The 17,577-nt window shown below is 42.2% G+C and overlaps 1 protein-coding gene across 1 annotated transcript in view; it reads right to left on the bottom strand.

Moving 5' to 3' along the window:
• LOC115472921 (ovalbumin-related protein X-like) overlaps positions 1–17,577 on the bottom strand; it is a 78,194-nt gene that overhangs the window by 42,250 nt on the left and 18,367 nt on the right. The window lies entirely within an intron of this gene.

Below are 17,577 nucleotides of genomic sequence, written 5' to 3'. Positions count from 1 at the left end.
AATTTAGGTGTGCCATGTCAATAACAAGTGTAAATGTGCAGGCCTACATGTTGCATCCTGTGTGTGCAACTGATAGTTTTCTATAAGTTTTGGGTGTCGCTTGGCAACATAGTCATGGCCCACCCATGTCCTTCCCACATGAACACAAGGAGGTTTTTTTGACAGAAAACAACAGGAGCCTATCTGGACCATTCTGTGAGCTGAAGCCAGTGGGTGGAACTTGCCGCCATATTGTGTGACCCCAAACATTCAAAGACGTTATTAAAAACAATGCCCTCACCACCAACTGGAAAGACCAAATTACAAAATCCAAAGCAATCCAGAGAACAACATCCTAACCAATACTAAAAAGATAAGAATGAATAACAATCAGGATGACCACAACATCAAAAAAGAGAGAACACACAGTCAATTACAAACTGTCAAGAATACCAACATCAACAAGGATACATATGCACACATTCCCATAGGATATATAAATGCGAGGACAGTGGTCAACAAATCAGCCATAATTAGAAACTGGATTGAAACCGAACAACTAGGTATACTATTCATAACAGAAACATGTTTGCAACTTTGCAATGACCCAGAAATGCTTAACTTGTGCCCAGTGGGATACAAAATAGCACACATCAACAGAACCAAAAAGAAAGAAGGTGGAGTTGCCTTAATATATAAATCCTCTTTCACAGTAGAAACCACAGCTGAGCACATATCCTATGCAATTGGAATTATGGCATGCAAAATCATAGATTCAACATTAGCAGATCAATTATGATGCATACTTTTCTATCACCCTCCAGGAAATTTGGTCCAAAGTACAAGATGACTTCATGGACTTTACATCTAACATCTGTACAAACTTCTCAAATACCCTTCTACTAGGTGATATCAATCTACACCTAGAAAAGCACCAAGACACCAATACAGCACCAGCCACTTCATCTCATACAAAAGGTCATCAATTAGATATACTAGCTCAAAGGTTTTCAGCTAATAACAACCATATAATAGAAAATGATAACTGAGTAGAGGTGCCATGGTTTGACCATAGTAAATTCACCTTCACACTTCAATGGATAAAGAATAGCAAGAACAGGGAACCGAGGACACCACACACTGTCCTAACCAGAGGAAAAGTATATACTCATAGCTTCTGGGCAACAGCGCTGAATGATCAAACAGAAGTAACAACCACTTCATGAAGAACTAGGATAAATTAAGCAGGAACACGCTGAATGAAATAGCACCACTCAAAATGAAAACAAAAAGGAAAAGACAACCAAGTCCCTGGTTTAATGAGGAACTATTAGAGATGAAAAAGCTATGCAGGAACCTGGAAAGAAAATGGTTCAAAGACAAATCAGACATGAACAAAACCACATGGAAGAAAGCCCTAAGTAAGTACAAACAAAGTATAAAAAGTGCCAAAGTGGAACACTACAGCTCATATGTATGCTTAGAATAGATAAACACGAAAAAAATACATGAACTAATGAATAAGGTGTTGAACATACAAGTTCTACTAACATCAAATGAAACACCACCAACAGCAGAAGAGCTCGCACATCATTTTGCGGAAAAAATAAAAATGAGATCAAACCTAGCTGCAACACAAACATTCCTCATAGGCTTTCTACACGAATGTGAAATCAACAACGATCACATCAAGGTAGAAAGAATCTGGTCCGCCTTTAAGATGCCCACAAGCTCAGCAAAAGCTCTATTGACAAAATATGTAAATGTCAATTGCCTATTAGCTACCCAAACTAGATGATGAAAAATCCACCACACTGGTTCATTAAACGATTAACTGGACACATGGAACATGTTCTTGAAAGGTCACTTTCCTTCAGGCGACATCATACTTACCCCAATCTCTAAAAATGCCACCAGTAAGATCAATGTACTGTCAAATTATAGACACGTGGCCTCAGTACCATTATTGACCAAAAAAATGGAGGGACTGGTAGCTCAACAATTAATGGAATACCTAACACACTTCTCAGTCCTACACAGCTCTCAGTCAGGTTTCAGAATATCATACAGTACTGAAACAGTCATAACCACCCTGATAACAAAATTCAAAAGAATAATAAGCCAGAGACAGTCCATACTACTATTTCAATTTGATATGTGAAGTGCCTTTGAACTAGTAGATCACACAACAGTAATGACTCTACTCAACAACATAGGGATAACTGGAGCAGTAGCAGCATGGTTCAACGGGTTTCTAAGATCCAGATTCTATCTTGTCAAGATGTCCAATCAGTTTTCAGCCTCCTGGATCTCAGAATGTGAGGTGCCACAGGATTCCCTGATATCACCTATATTCATCGATGTGTTGATGGCTCTGCTTGGCAAGAAACTGGAAAAAATAGGATTTAACCCATTTATATATGCCGACGATGTTACCATCTGCCTACCTTTCAACAACAGCATCACTGAGATACTGGATAAAGTCAAACTAGGGCTGGACCTTAGGGAAAACTTGGCCACAATCAGGGCGGCCAAAGGCAATCTGATGTCTGAGGTGAAGGATGACATGGCGTCCCCCTTCCCTACTGCCCCCAGCTCCTCATCAAAACTACAATCAGGGAGATCTGCATGAAACAAAATATTTATTTTTTGTTTTGACTTATAAAACCACTTGTCCATGAAACATGTTCAAAACAGAATAATCCCTTTTTGCATCGAAAATTTAAACTTCTACAAAACAGATGCAGATGTGATTTCATGTGCCCTAATGAAAGGAGAGATTCATTTTACTTCCATTTAATTTCAGTATATTCTATCTTTATAACACCAGGCTTCCCAAGGCAGATTACAACAACAGTTTGTCGCGCCCCTTACCCGTGACGTGCCTTGCTGGCTTCTCCCCATGCTTGCTCCTTGCCTCCGCTGTCACGGGGGAGCGTCGGCCATGATGGCAGCACTGCCGCTCCGACACCCACCGCCTCTCCGACTCCCCTCGGGTCTGCCACTGCTGACACACTCCGATCTGGCTCATCCCCGCTCCCGCAGGGTGGAGTGCTGGCAGTGTCAAGATGGCTGGCGCTCCAGGGGTGGGCTGGCTCTCCTCTGGGCGCAGGGCCTGGGAACGGTTGCTCCGCCTCCTGACACTGGATTGGTCTTCAGAGGCATGACTCCACCTCCTCGTATTGTGACCCTACCAGGAGATTCCCTGACCAGCTGATTCCTCTTGTTTAGGATGGGAGAGGTACTTAAGGGGAGTCTGTTTCTCACTCCAGTGCTTCAGCTACTTCTTTGTAGAGTAGCCTGTGCTTCATGGAGTCTGTCTCTGTTACCTTTTTGCTTGCCCTGTTTTGACCTTGGCTTGGACCTGGAGTTTGCCTTTTGCCTACCACCTGCCTTAGAACCTTTGCTTGGACCTGGACTTTGCCTTTTGCATGCTGCCTGCCTTGAACCTTTGCCTGGTACTGGACTGTGTCTTCTGCTTGCTGCCTGTCTTCAACCTTTGCCTGGAACTGGTCTGTGTCTTTGGCTGCTGCCTATCCTGAGTTCAGCCCGGACTTCCGCCGGGGTTCCTGCCCTGCTTCTTCAGGTAAGACCAGGATTGTTCGGCTGCCGGATGCTGTTTGGCACAAGGGCTCACATCCTGTTACTACAGTACCTGACACAGTTAAGATGAACTCATCAAGAAACAGGATATCCTCATTGAAATTTGGCCATCTGAATTGTATAGAACAGATAGAAAAATGAGCACAAAATACAGAGTTTATAACTGCTGTTTCTTCGGCTACAATAATTTTTTAACCTGTTTTAGTGATATTCAATTGTTATTTCATGATATTTATATTTATATATGGGAAGCTTTCAAATAAATTAAAAAGGTGTCAAATAAGTAAAAAAAATAACAAAGTATTTTGTGCTCCACTTTTTAAGGCACTGCCTATCCAACTGGAACAGCTTTAGACTTTTTACAGGTGGACCACACATAGGCAGTCCTTTATTTTTAATATTTTTACTATTGTTTTTAATAGTGTTTGTTATTATTTTGGGTGAACCAGTGTGGTGGCAGGATCCGCGTACTGGTTTCAGCCCGTATAATGAGCTAGACAGGTTTACCCCATTTTCTGTTTTAACTAACCTCCTTGCCCTGAGCCCAACATCTCTCATACTCTCTCTCCCACCCACCCACCCACCCACCCAGCATCTCCCCTTTTCCTCCCTCAATCCTCTTCCCCCGTGTCTACCTTTAATTTGTTTCAAAACTTGCTGGGCGGTGGCAGCAATTCACTGACGCTGTCCTGCCACAGGCCCGACATCTTCTCTCTACTGTGTGGCCCACCCCATTGGAAACAGGAAGTTACCTCAAAGAGGGCAGGACACTGCAGTAGAGAGAGAATGTTGGGCAGGCAGTAGGGCAGCGCCTGTGAATCGCTGCTGTTGCCTGGCAAGTTTTGAAACAAATTAAAGGTAGAACCCTCGGGGAAAGAGGGTTGAGGGAGGGAGGGAGGGAGCCAGGGAGGGAGGAATGAGCAGTGACAGTGGCGGCAGCAGTGCACTGAATAGGAGAGAAGGGAAGATAAGATGTCGGAGGACGAGTGTTTCAGAGTGCTGGCTAAGAGCAAGATGCCACTCCCTTGTAGTGCTGCCTGAGGCTGGCACCTCACTTAGCCTCATTATAGGGCTGCCCCTGGCCACAATTGTCAAATTCAAATTAAACCGAGACAAAACCAAACTCCTTGTCTTAACCAGCTTTCACAACCCCAATGCCTACCAAAACCTCACAATAGACCAACCAACACATCCTATCGAAACACAACTAAAAATACTAGGAATCATTTTCGACAAACATCTGTCTCTTGAAAACCAAGTTTCTGCAAGTCATATCAAAAATCATCAAAACACTATGGAAATTGAGAAGGAGTAGAGACATAGGCGTAGTTTGACTGTTTCATTTGGGGGGGCAAAAATGGGCGGAGCATATTAGCATATCATTTGCATATATACATATGCAAATGAATATGCTAATATGGAGGAAGGAAATGAAATTTACAGGCAAAATATCACAGATTCACATTTCAAAAAGCTGACACATTTCAATTAATAAATTATGAATAAAATAAACTTTTATTTACCTTTGTTGTCTGATCATGTAGTTTTTCTATTCGCTTTGATCCCAGTGTCTTCTGTTTTATGCAGTGTCTTCTTTCCAGTAGGCTTCCCTCTGCTCCCCACCCTCCCAGTCCCATCCATCTCTTGCTCCTTCCCTCTGCTCCCCACCCCTCCCAGTCCCATCCATCTTCTGTTCCTTCCCTCTGCTCACCATCCCTCCGTCCCATCCATCTTCTGCTCCTTCCCTCTGCTGTGCCTGACCTCTCCCAATCCCATCCATCTCCTGGTCCATCCCTCTGCTCCCCACCCCTCGCAGTCCCATCCATCTCTTGCTCCTTCCCTCTGCTCCCCACCTCTCCCAGTCCCAACCATCTCTTGCTCCTTCCCGCTGCTCCCCACCCCTCCCAGTCCCATCCATCTCCTGCTCCTTCCCTCTGCTCACCTCCTTTCCCAGTCCCATCCATCTCCTGCTCCTTCACTCTGCTTCCCACCCTCCCAGTCCCATCCATCTCTTGCTCCTTCCCTCTGCTTCCCACCCTCCCAGTCCCATCCATCTCTTGCTCCTTCCCTCTGCTTCCCACCCTCCCAGTCCCATCCATCTCTTGCTCCTTCCCTCTGCTTCCCACCCCTCCCAGTCCCATCCATCTCCTGCTCCTTCCCTCTGCTTCCCACCCCTCCCAGTCCCATCCATCTCTTGCTCCTTCCCTCTGCTTCCCACCCCTCCCAGTCCCATCCATCTCCTGCTCCTTCCCACTGCTTCCCACCCTCCCAGTCCCATCCATCTCCTGCTCCTTCCCTCTGCTCCCCTCCTCTCCCAGTCCCATCCATCTCCTGCTCCTTCCCTCTGCTCCCCTCCTCTCCCAGTCCCATCCATCTCCTGCTCCTTCCCTCTGCTCCCCTCCTCTCCCAGTCCCATCCATCTCCTGCTCCTTCCCTCTGCTTCCCACCCTCCCAGTCCCATCCATCTCCTGCTCCTTCCCTCTGCTTCCCACCCTCCCAGTCCCATCCATCTCCTGCTCCTTCCCTCTGCTTCCCACCCCTCCCAGTCCCATCCATCTCTTGCTCCTTCCCTCTGCTTCCCACCCCTCCCAGTCCCATCCATCTCCTGCTCCTTCCCACTGCTTCCCACCCTCCCAGTCCCATCCATCTCCTGCTCCTTCCCTCTGCTCCCCTCCTCTCCCAGTCCCATCCATCTCCTGCTCCTTCCCTCTGCTCCCCTCCTCTCCCAGTCCCATCCATCTCCTGCTCCTTCCCTCTGCTCACCTCCTCTCCCAGTCCCATCCATCTCCTGCTCCTTCCCTCTGCTTCCCACCCTTCCAGTCCCATCCATCTCCTGCTCCTTCACTCTGCTTCCCACCCTCCCAGTCCCATCCATCTCTTGCTCCTTCCCTCTGCTTCCCACCCTCCCAGTCCCATCCATCTCTTGCTCCTTCCCTCTGCTTCCCACCCTCCCAGTCCCATTCATCTTCCCTCTGCTCCCCCCCTCCCCCCCCCCCCGGCGAGGTCCAGGATCGTGACTCCGTTTACCCCCTCTCTTCCTCCCTCCCTCCGGTGCAGGCAGCAGTCTTCTTCAGCCTTTCTGTGTTCCTGGCAGCGGTAGCGACGTACACGCTGCCTTCGGTCTGCCCCGGAAGCCTTCTCTTCAAGTTCCTGTTCCCACCTATGCGGGAACAGGAACTTGAAGAGAAGGCTTCGGGGCAGAGCTGAAGGCAGCGTGTACGTCGCTACCGCTGCCAGGAACAAGAAAGGCTTAGAGTAGATTGCTGCTGCCTGCGCCGGAGGGAGGTAGGAAGGGAGGGGGTAGATAGACACGCTCGTCTCCGACCGTCCGCTTCGCTGCTTCCCTGCCCTCTCTGTCTGCGTCCCGCCTTCCTCTGATGTCATTTCCTTTCGGGCGGGACGCAGACAGAGAAGGCAGGGAAGCAGCGAAGCGGACGGAGACGAGCGCGTGCCTGCTTGTTTTTGTTTTTTTTTCCATTCTAGCGCCAGTCCACGTCCTCGTCGTTTGGGGGGGCATTGCCCCCCCTCGCCCCCCCCAGTCTACGCCTATGAGTAGAGACTATATCCCTAGACAATCATTCCGTCTTATAGTACAGATGCTGATATTGCCCCAACTAGACTATTGCAATGCAGCATACGTAGGATGTAAAAAAAGCAGGCTAAAATCACTGCAGACTGTCCAAAACATGGCAGCAAGACTGATATTCAAAAAGTCAAAATATGAAAGAGCAACCCCAATACTCATAACGCTACACAGGCCCATCAAGGCCAAACTATTTTTCAAAACCAGCACAATCATTTAGAAAATACTGTTTGGCATGTCTCCAGACTACATGCTAGACCTAATTACGCTATTACCAAGAAACACCAATCCAGGAACCAAGGGTTACTTATTACTACACCTGCCCAACTGCAAAAACGTATGCTACAAATCCATCTACATGGTGGGATTTAGCTATCAGGGCGCTAAATGATGGAACTCAATTCCAAAGGTCATAAGAAGCATCACAAACTACCTCCAGTTCAGAAAAGAACTAAAGATCTATCTTTTCAGGAAATTCTATGATTAATCTATGCGCACTAACAAATTCTTGCTAATCACTCTGCAATAGCATTGTACCATACATCCTGCAACTGAAATGTATCAATGAAACTATACTGCATCAATGCAATCTCTAATCAACTACTAACTGTAAGCCACATTGAACTGAAATTTGTTTTTGCATAATTGTGGGATACAAGCATGAATTAATAAAAATAAATAAAAAAATTAAATAAGGGAATCTGGTAGGTATTTGTGTAAAAACATCCATTTAATAGGCCCTCCCCAGATTGATTGATTTATTAGGATTTATTTACCACCTATTTGAAGGAATTCACTCAAGGCGGTGTACAGTAAGAATAAAGCAAACAAGAGCAACAGACAATTACAGCAGTAAAAATATTCAAATAAGAATACAAAGTATGACATGAAGGGGCATTTTTGATATGACATCTAAGTCCGACTGTCGCGTCCCGCGATCCTACCTGCTCTCCCGCCGCGGGGGGCGGGAGTCAGCGTCCTCCGCGGCGCGAGGTGGAGGCCCGGGGGCCCCAGCGTAGGGGCGGGTGCTGCCGTGGGAATGGCGGGTCGGACCGGGACCGGCGGCGGTGGTGGCGACCACCGGTCACCCTGTCACCGGGCAAGGTCCGCGCCGCCCAAGATGGCGGCGCTAGCGTGCGGGGGTCGGTGTCCTCTTCGCTCCAGAGCCAGGGGGCCGGGAGCTGCCCCTTACGAGGCGCCGGATTGGAGGGCCGAGGCAGTGGCTCCGCCTGGGAGATCGGGCAGAGCCAATCCGAGGGGCTCTGCCGATTCCTGGGGCCGGATTGGTGGATTTCTTCCTCGAGGGCGGGGCGGCTAATATGGCTCGATATTTAAAGATGGAATCTGAGCTGACACTTTGCTTCAGGTTCTGTTCCTGAAGCCCGCTCCGTGGTTCCGTGTTGTTACTTCCTGGTTGTGCCTAGAGACTTGCTTTGAACCTGACTACGAATTGCTAGCCGCCTGCCCAGAGACTTGCTTTGAACCTGACTACAGATTGCTAGCCGCCTGCCCAGAGACTTGCTTTGAACCTGACTACGGATTGCTAGCCGCCTGCCCAGAGACTTGCTTTGAACCTGACTACGGATTGCTAGCCGCCTGCCCAGAGACTTGCTTTGAACCTGACTACGGATTGCTAGCCGCCTGCCCAGAGACTTGCTTTGAACCTGACTACGGATTGCTAGCTGCCTGCCCAGAGACTTGCCTTGAACCTGACTACGGATTGCTAGCCGCCTGCCCAGAGACTTGCTTTGAACCCGACTACTGATTGCTAGCCGCCTGCCCAGAGACTTGCCTTGACCATGACCGCTGCTTGCTAGTGCCCACTCCTCCCGACTCCAGCCAGGTCAGTCCATCAACCCCGCGGTTCCAGCAGTCCCGCTGGCCGCCTGCAACTGGGGGCTCAACCCCTGGTGAACGGCGGTCGCCACGGGTGAAGATTTGGGGTTGCTCGGCTGTCCTTTGAGGTCCTTCGGGCCTTACGGGACCTAAGGGCTCACTGACATTGTGGACAAGACACCGACTTTAGACGTTTTGCAAAAAATGTCCAAATCTGAATAAGAAAGAAGTTCATTTTCCAAAAAGAAAAACGTCTATCTTTTGTTTTAGAAAATACTATTTCTAACAAGGTTTTGTGCTTTGGTCATTTTGTTTTTTGGTCCATTTTCAAAACAAAAACGTCCAAGTGGGTGCAGAGGGGGACCGGGGAGAGAGCCTGTTGTTAAACATTTACCAGCACACCACTGAATATATGTCTTCCCTATTGATTGGAAAGAGCCTATCTTCCCCCACTCCTCTTTTTTTCTCCCTATATTATTTCATGGGGATCAAGTGCACCTCCACACTTTGTGTGGCTTCCTTTTTTAGACTACATTTTTATCGGTGCCATGGCCTTCCAACCATGGGATGAAGTTTTCACTTACAAAGATGAGTATTTAAATCACCTCATACAAGAAGCAGACCTTACAGAGGATGAGGATTCACATCCACAAGATACACTCATGGACATGTGGAAAGACGTTATAGAGTGCAAGAAAAACATTATTAGAAATGATCTATATTTTACCAGTTTGATTAACTATTGTAGGACAAAGAAGATCCCAAGGGGTCTTCGTATTATTAAAAAACCTACTATGTTTTTAGATAATCAAAAATTTTTAGATAAGTGGTGTTGCATTTTAAATAAATGCGCTTTGGATTTGATGATTTTAATCGCAGAGACAGCAAAAGAAAAGAGTATGTCACTTAAGGAAAGAAATAGCGAGAAAATAAATATACTCAAGAAAGAGGATAGTACTACTCATAAACGCATTCCCAACAGACTTATTTTGACTCTTGCCAGTATAGCCCTAACCAACAATTATTTTTGTTTTCAAGAAAATTGTTTTCAGCAGATAAAGGGAACAGCCATGGGTTCTTCTATGGCTCCGGACATAGCTAACCTGTATGTTGCCAATTTTGAAGACAAATTTCTGACAGATTATCCATACAAACATCAAGTACTCTTTTACAGAAGGTACATTGATGATATCTTTCTCATTTGGAAAGGGGATGCGATATCACTGCAAGATTTTTTGAATTGACTGAATACCAAGGATAGTAATCTTTATTTCAAGTTACAGTATGACCAAGAAGAAATCAGCTTTTTAGATCTCTTAATCCACAAACATACTTATCACTTCACAATCACGCTCTTCAGAAAACCAATGCTTTTCTCCACTTCAGCAGCTACCATCACCATAATCTGAAAAAGAACCTTCCCCTCTGTCAGTTTCTTAGATTGAAAAGGATATGTACAGACTTCGAAGAATTCTCCAAACATTCTGACTTGATGGCACAAAGATTCAACAAGAGAGGTTATCCAGGTTTCAATTTTATAAGTAGGATGTTTTTACTTTTGTTTGCCACTAGATGGCACTGCCATACTATTTTTGAGCTTCGTGCACATATCGTCATGCTTGCCTCTTTTTTTATTTCCCTATCACTTTAAATGTTTATTTTAAATTTATCCAGTCAGGAAATAACATTTTTAATTCATTGATTCACAATCCATATTCCATATTAAAATTCATCTTTTTGGGAAACACATTTTTAAATCCATCTATTTACAATACATGTCCCAGTATGATCCCATTTCTGTTCTTTTTTGGCCTATCACCTCTCAGCCACATATTTCACTATGACGTTTGACTCTCTGGACGTGACCACGCCCCCTTCATTTTGGCGCGTTTCTCAGGCATTTATCCTCCGGCTAAACCGCACGCCGGTTTTGGATGTGCAAATATTCTCGAGATTTTTGCATCGCCACTCACTCGCTCTTAAGGTAAATATGCTGACTATTAACTACTATTCTCCTCCTGAATGTCGCACGCTAATTTATGGACGCACTAATTATTTTTCCAGCATCCTTTTTCGTGGCATTTTATTATGTTTAAAACCTCTGCCCCAACGTCTTTTGGATATACATTCTGCCACACTGGGGCCATATGTTATCATGTTTTTTCTTAGGCATTTTTAGTCTACCTGTGCGAGTTTCATCACTCCCCTTTCTAGTTCGTTTCTACTTGATCTTTTTAGATATTCATTTTGCAGTCCACATGAGCAGACTACAACATGTTTCCCCTTCTCTTCACTTCATCTGACCATGATGCTGAGTCATTTCCTCAGTTCACACCTTTCTCCATAGCTCCCCAGTAGATGTGCACTACCCATTCTTAACTTTACACTTTTTTACATTTGTCATTCTCAACGTGAGCATTCAAAGGCTTTCCCATCAGTCAATCCACATCACGGTTTTTATTCCTATCCACATGGTTCCTTCTGCTTGATTAGGATCAGTAGTCTTTGTTGACCTTTTCCCATATCCTTTATCTCTTTCAGGAGGAACTCTGCATTCCTTTATGCTATTATCTTCCTGAGTGTTATCCATCTAACCATTTAATACTCCTTTGGAAGGTTAGTAAATACTTTTTATTTTTACCTGTTTCTCCTTGGCTACATCTCTCTACCCCCTGATTCCTACCAATGCATTATTTCATTATTACATTTTAATGCCTTGTTATTTTTATTTATATTTTTATATATAATCTTTTTATTTCTTCATATTATTCTCCCCTCTGGCATTTGTCATTTCCCATTCTTCCCTTTAGAATATCTACTTTGACCATACCTATTTATTTCTTTTTTTCAGAAAGGATTGTGTATTCCTTTGTGTTTTTTTTCCCAGTGTGTCAATCACCTTAAAGACTGAAACACTTCTGGAAGGTTAGTTATACATCCACTTGGAAATTTTCTTTCTGATATCATTTTTCAACTTGATTTTTTTGATACACCCTTTTTTTTATATTGTTTTTCCTATTTTAGTCCTGTTTTTCCCTCCCTCCTTCCTCTCCTCCTCCTTCCCTTTCCCCCCATACCCCCTCTCTTTCTCTTAGCCCCCACACACACTGAGCACCTCATCTTCACTCTCTGTCTATTTTCTCACATATTTACACATACACACTATTTTTTTCATGTGCATGTTTCAAACCTATCTCACCCTTCATCATCTATACACTCTATTTGCCTATACATCATGTTTGTCACTCTGTCACTCTTTATATACTCCTTGCACTCTTTCTGGTCAACAATCTTTAGACACCTACAGACTCTTGTATGTAACTCATCAGATACTGTTGAAACCCTGTGTTTGCTGTCTATTGTGTAAACATCACACTTTACGTTACTCCCTGTGCAAGCATTTGTTTTTGCATTACTGATGCATGCATTCATTCCTCAACACTATTTTATTCACATTTAATACTTTTAGAGATTACGTGACATTATTTTAATATTGCCCTTATGGATTTGAAATTGGTTATAATTTTGCTCTGTTTTTTACATCTATATATGTTCATTTGGTTTTTATTCATATATATGTTTTCAGATGTTTATTTAGTATATATGTACATTGATATATGTATTTTGTATGCAGTATTTATGTATTATATCTGTCATTATATTTGTTTTTATAGACTCCTAAGGAAGGCGCTACGGCGCCGAAACACGGCTGTGTTGAGTCACCTATTCACAATAAATACCATTGTTTTAACTAATCCATACGTCTCCCCCATTGTTTGAATAGAGACTATTTTCTCCACCCCTTCTCTGTTTTTTCCCTTTTGTCCTGTGGGGATCAAGTGCACCTCCACACTCCGTGTGGTTTTTCTTTGAGGTTATCCTATCCAGCATGTTACATGTTACAGCTGGTTATGCAAAAGCAGCCATTGAGGACAGGGACCACCTCTTAACTAATAGACCTGACAAGATACCTCCGGATATAGTGTGTACGCTAAAATTTTCTCATCTGGCCAAACAGATACAGCATTCGATTAGGAAAAACTGGCATATTCTTGTACCTTCCTGTCTACCTACAATTAGACCCCATAATACTAGGGCATCCTTCTCAGAGAACACACCCTGTGGTAAATGCAATGTGTGTGAACATGCACTGAAAATCAAACAATTTACCAATCTAAACACAAACAGGGTATATACTTTAAATCATGACTCGGATTGCACATCATCAAGGTAATGTACATTATACTTTGTCCTTGTTCTATGATTTATGTAGGGAAGACAAAAAGACAAATTAAGACTCGGATTATCGAGCACTGCAGTTGCATAAGGAGAAACGTTGAATCTGCTCCTCTCGTATCCCATTGGAACACAATGGGACATACAGAGACTTGGGAGGGGCGAAGACAGAAGATAAGGAAGAGAGAGGTATAACGGAAGCCCCATATAGAATGTCTTGTGTGCATGAAGAACCTTAATGGGAAGGGGGCTGGGGGTAGACAGGAGAGAAGGAAGAGAGAGGGCTACAGAAAGTTTTATTGGACAACATGGTGGGAAGATAATGGGAAGGACATAGGGGTGATCCTAGATATGATAGATAGGGATGAAGAGAGAAGATAGATGATGCACATGGAGAGAAAAGAAGTGCAAAATGGACAAGGAGACTTTGGCAAGATAGTTAAGAGAAGACAGAGGAAAGCAGAAACCAGAGATTGGGACCAACACCATTAGAAAAATTAAATGACCAGACAGCAAAGGTAGAAAAAAGAATTTTATTTTCTATTTATTTCTTAGAAAATATCAGTTTGGTATCTGGATCTGCCAGAAGTGGTTTTCGTCATGGCTGGGGCCCACGAGAAAAACCTCACTCATTAACCTTCAATCTTCAGTAGTGGTGGTAAATCTCCAGCTTTGGGATGGGCCACCCTTGGCGTTTCTGCAAGAGCCTGGTTTAAATACCACTGCAGCTACTTGTGATCTTGGACAAATCACTTAACCCTCCATTGTCTCGGGTACAAACTCAAGATTATGAGCCCTCTAAGGGCAGAAAAATACCTACTGTATCTGACTGCACATCACTTTGATATCTTTCAGGCTTGTAGCTCCATATAAGAAAAAAAGCACCAACTGATTTCCACTTCAGAACAGACTCCATTTGTGCACTTAAATTTATATAATACTACCATTCATGTGGGTAGATGTATACATGTGTGTGTAAATGGCAGTGCCATGCCTGATAGTCTATAATTACACGCTAAAATGGCTTATGTGTGTGAGGGGAACCTCACTAACACTAACGTGAGTGCAAAGTGATGCATGTGGGAAAGAGGAATCCGAATTATAGCTAAGCTCTGCAAGGTTCCATGTTAGGAGTCACCGACCAAGAAAGGGATCTAGGTGTCATCGTTGATAATACGTTGAAACCTTCTGCTCAGTGTTCTTTGTATCCAAACATTTTATGGACAACTGGCGTAGGCAAATTACAGATAGATTTTTACTATGTGAGGAACAAAGATGTATTTTCCAATTACAAAGTCTGGAACCCTTAGGTCTAAACATGGAGATTGAATATAAACATTTCCTGTAAATTTATAACAATTATGGATATCAATAACACATTTTTTACTGTTTTGATTTGATCACCACACATACAAACATATATACATACACACACACATATATATATGTTTCCTCTTACTCTGCCCTTATTTATGATGTCACCTCCTGTGTTTAGTTCTTAATCTTTACTTTTTTTATCGTTTTTTATTTTTCATTTTTTCATATTTTTCTTCTTTTAGTTTTGATTTTTGTATTTATACATTTTATCTATCTATCTATCTATCTATATTGACTTTTTCCATTTTTAATTTTTATCTTTATAACATTTTTTTTCATTTTTTCTTTTTTAGACCTTCCACTTTATTTTATTATTTTTTAAATTTTTTTATTATTTTCTGTTTTTAGATTTTCCAATTTACATTTTTTTATTTACCATTCTCATTCACTTTTATTAGGTTTTTTTGATATACAGTTATTATACATATATATTTTTCTGCTTTTTAAATAAACATGCAAGCATTATATATTCGTTATCATCAGTCGATAAGTAAAATAGTGGTTACAACCTGATTCGGAAATTCATTTTGCTATGTGTTTATTATTTACATTTCATTCCCCTGTCCTTTCAATAAGACTTTATGTGTCACATTCGCCACTAGATGGCGATGCTGTTTTTCACTATGCAAATACATGGTATTTTTCATAACGTCATTTATTTTACTGTTTGTTTTTAACATGCACATTAAGGCATATAGTGCTATTTCAATATGTAATTATTTAATTTTTGTATACACATATCAATATATTTTTTCTCGTTTCTATCGATGTGATTTATGCACGTCGCTACGTAACCACGCCCATATATCGTTTTGGCGCGCTTCCTAAGGCAATTTAAACCAGACCCATGCAGTTCATCCTGTTTGGATGTGCTACTATGGCCACACTTGCTGTATGCATTTTTGCCATAGTTCTGGAAGAGGTAAGTATATTAAAAGTATTTATAAATCTTCACATTGCTCTTATGTTGGCTGCTGAGCAAGTTAGTGTTGATTTAGTGATTCTTAGTTCCTCCGCCCCTTTTTTTGATGGTTCCTTACTACAATATTTATTTATTTATTTATTCAATACATTTATATCCCACATTTTCCCACCATTTGCGGGCTCAATACAATAGCCATTACTAATTACTTTCTCCTTGACCTCAGTTTTTTCAAACGTACATTTACTGTCTGACATTGCCTCTTTCCTTACAGCTCTTTGAGAAAACGTTATAATTAGCATTATCACCAACCGCCCCCTTTTCTACAGCCGAAGTATTCCAGCCTGCATTGCTACTGCTTGATGGTGTTCAGAATCGTATAATTTAATGTCTTTTGGTTTCTTTTGTGTTTCCTTTTTAAACTTAGTAGCACCTTTTATGAACATTAGCCTTTGTCCATCAGCATGTGTTCACATTTTATTTTATTTTTTATTTTATTTTTATGCCTTTTATTTTTTTAATCATTGCCTTATGATTTTTACAGAAGGAATTGTATGTTCTTTGAAACTGGCTTTTCTTGGAGTATTAATCATTCAAGTACTTGATATACTGTTGGAAGGTCAGTGAGATAATATTTGTTAATTTATTCATATAACCTTTTCATAAGCAACTCATCTGTTCCATTTTACTATTTTTTTATTAATTTTTATTTTTTATTATATTTTTTCATATACCTTATTTCATTTTTTATCCCCCTTTTTATTTTTCACTTTTTTAATCCTTTTGTTTTTTTCATTTTTCTTTTTGATTTTCTACTTATTATGGAATCATGTTGACAGTGGCATTCCTGACCTGGATGGCACCCAGGGCGGAGCGCTGATGCGCCCCCCCCTGGGTGCAGCACGCCCCCCGCTAGATGACACCTCCCCCCTTCCGGCGAAATGACACCCCCCAGGTGCACGCCGCTGGGGGTGGGTGCCGCGGCGCGCACCTGCTCCTCTGAGTTCGCTAAACTTCGTTCGTTCGCTGCAGTTCCCTCTGCCCCAGAACAGGAATTAACCTGTTCCGGGGCAGAGGGAGCTGCAGCGAATGAACAAAGTTTAGCAAACTCAAAGGATCAGACGCACGCCGCGGCACCCCCCCCAGCGGCATGCACCCGGGGCGGACCGCCCCCCCCACCTTGGTATGCCACTGCATGTTGATATATATTGTATATTAAAAGAGTGTGTTTTGTTAACTTACTATTATTTACAACAAGCTATGTTACATGTGGGGCAGTGTTTTGAGCAACCATTAACAATCATACATTTAGCATTTTACATACACATGCATACACGTATACACACGTATATATATATATATATATATATATATATATATATATAATATTTTTTAAAATATTTCTTCAAGGTTTTATGTTATTCTGAAATCCATTCATATGTATTAACTGTAAAAGTATATACTTTGGAATATTTAGTACCATAACTGTGGTTCCACTGTTTATACAATAAGTATTACATTATTTCTCTTGCTTACACATATGCATTTTTTTGTTGTTCCACATCATTAGAAGTACAGGTATATTGCTTACAGTGGATACTGTTTGCACTATTTTCTCGCTTCCTTTTTTACAAACGTGTTAACCATGTCACTGTGTTCATTTATAGTTTCCCGCTTTTTAAAAAAATTCTTTGTTTAGAGTTTATATATGATATTGATGTGTCATCAACCCTTATCTCTCTGCGTATTTCAAGATTTCAAGTTTTCATCTGCAACACCACATCTTATTTGGTTTTATCCATGTTCTTAATTTTGCTAATTTGTATTTCTTTTACTGAAAACATTCCATGCATTTTTGTATTTATAACTCTATTTGATGTTTTTTTCTCGATTATAATATATGCTTTTAGAGATGTCTTTTATGTTAATTTATCTACAATATTTTCTTATGATTATTGCTGTTCACAATTTATAGTTATATTTACTTAAGTTTTATATTTGGTTTTGTAGACTGCTAAAGAAGGCGCTATGGCGCCGAAAC

Source organism: Microcaecilia unicolor, chromosome 1 (assembly GCF_901765095.1).
Source record: "Microcaecilia unicolor chromosome 1, aMicUni1.1, whole genome shotgun sequence".
Classification (NCBI taxonomy): Eukaryota; Metazoa; Chordata; class Amphibia; order Gymnophiona; family Siphonopidae; genus Microcaecilia; species Microcaecilia unicolor.
The sequence above is the reverse complement of the archived record's forward strand: the minus strand, read 5'-3'. Positions and strand labels throughout refer to the sequence as shown.